The following is a 2,134-nucleotide window of genomic DNA, read 5'->3' as shown; positions in this document are numbered from 1 at the left end:
GTGTGACTAGGAACGAACTAGAGATTTCTGGAGAAAGCTCTCACCACACTTGTCTCCCCAAATTCACACAGTCTCCATGGAGAGATGGGGGAGGTGGCCTCCCAGGGCCTTCTTGCCCAGCTGTGCCAAGACCACCATTTCTGTAGAGACACTTCCATTCCTAGTAGGTCATGTGTGTTACAACCTCCTGCATGCCCCATCTCCTGACACAGGACTAGACAATAATCATGTTATCGTTAATAATAGTTGTCATAAAAGCCCCTTGGCTATTGGGCATCTAATGTGTGCCAGGCACAGCATTAAAACCACGTGTATCCTGGCAATGGCTCCTGCATGGGACAGATGCTGGTACTGTGAGCTGAAAGCTGGGTCTGTATCCTGCAGTGATTGGGCCAAGGACCCACCGTGCTGGAGACCAGTGAGTTTATTAGGAGGTGAGACTGGCAAGGGAAACAGGCTGAGCCCATGTCTGCTAACCACGGATCCCTGCAGGGACCTTAGCGTGTGGGGTTGGAATACATTTTGTGAAAGTCCAGCGTCCCACCAACACGTTCTATTTCCAAAGACAGGATAGTTGGATCTAGGATTGCAACAAAGAACACGTGCTTCCTTGGTCTGTGCGGCGAACGTTCCTACAGCGACTGTTGGTCTTCGCTGCCACTCAGAGGCAGAGATGCCAGCTCCGGGCAAGCGGACCTCTCGGAATGCTGCTCGTGAAAAAATCTAGCATCCTCCACCTTTGAGCTGGAGCATGTGTGTGTGTTCACTTTAATAATGATTTTATACACGGAGTTATCAGCACCACCCCTCTTTGGAGATGAGCACCCTGAGATCTCCTCTCAGTCAGTGGCTCCGTGGAGGACCCATGGTGGGGCTGGGGTTTCAACCCTGGTCTCTGGCCTTCACCACCTGTGGCCCTGCCTCACTAGGCAGGGGCTCTGCGCATCTCACATAAGTGCACATGAGGAAAGGCTTTTAACAAGAGTGAGGGCATGCTTTAGTTACCGGTCACAGAGGGACTCCCCCAAGCTCTCCAGAGAGCATGCTTCGGTTACAATCCCCAAGTGCATGGGGGGCATCAAGAAATAGATAAACATCACCCAATAAAAATGTATACATACACATGACCTCTGAAATAGATATAAAGTGTAAACAGTGATGCGAAGTTCACAGTATGGTGAGAACATTTTTTTTTAAAGTATAGACATACTAAGAGATCTCTCTCCTAGCTTTCCCTTCCTCTTTCCTGTTTGCAAACCAGCAGTGAGCATGTGTTCACAGGGTGTGTGCAGGACTGTGCGTGGGGCAGCACCACTGTGTGCAGAAGAGGAAGGAGTGCCTGTGCGTACTGGCTTGTAGGGCAGTGGTGATCTCTGGGAGCCGAGGGAGGAGCAGGCACAGCCATTCCTTCTGAGAAAGGCCCTTTTGTCTTTCTTTTTTCAATCATGTGAATCTATGATATTAAATACAACTTCAAAATGCAAAGAACAACAATAGTTCTCGGTTTCTCTTCTGTGGTCGCTTTCTGCGAATTTCACGGAGCTTCCAACCGCGCCATGTTGGGCAGAGCATCCGGAGGTTTACCACCTCTGTGGTCCGAAGGAGCCGCTATGAGGAGGGCCCTGGGAAGAATTTTCCATTTTCTGTGGAAAACAAGTGGCGGTTACTGGTTATGATGACTGCGTTCTTGGGTCTGCATTTGCTGCACCTTTCTTTATCGTAAGACACCAACTGCTTAAGAAATAGGATGCTTAAATTCATCTGTGAAACAGATGAGAACAGCGTAAGAAGTCCGACCTCCGAAAGTTGGATCAAGCTCTGTTGAACTTAATAGCACACTGGTTATGTTTGTAAATAAACTTAATAAATGGGGGGGGAAAAGAAAATAGAAAAACAATAGTGCTCTTGAAAGTCCAACTACATAGTCACCACCAGTCTTGCACTCATTAGAACACACTCCAAACCCTTTCTCTCAAGCAGCTCTGGGAGTCACAGGGCTGAACTTGGACTTGCATTTCTTCTCCGCCTGCTTTTGCCTGAAAAGCTTATCTGGACCATCAAACAGTTCTTCCAGGGAAACTGGGTTAGCAGAGCCAGAGCCATGGGCTACGAGGGCAGGAGTGTTCAATGGCTG

The 2,134-nt window shown here is 48.6% G+C and overlaps 1 pseudogene; it reads left to right on the top strand.

Moving 5' to 3' along the window:
* The window catches only part of LOC115872758, a 39,550-nt pseudogene extending 37,804 nt beyond the window's left edge, over nt 1-1,746 (top strand).
* The last annotated feature ends 388 nt before the right edge of the window (nt 1,747-2,134 follow it).

The sequence above is a fragment of the Echinops telfairi genome, unplaced genomic scaffold, assembly GCF_000313985.2.
Source record: "Echinops telfairi isolate 266 unplaced genomic scaffold, ASM31398v2 ScPeMD7_7457;HRSCAF=8495, whole genome shotgun sequence".
Lineage (NCBI taxonomy): Eukaryota > Metazoa > Chordata > Mammalia > Afrosoricida > Tenrecidae > Echinops > Echinops telfairi.
Note: the sequence above shows the minus strand (reverse complement) of the source record. Positions and strands in the feature narration are given on the sequence as shown.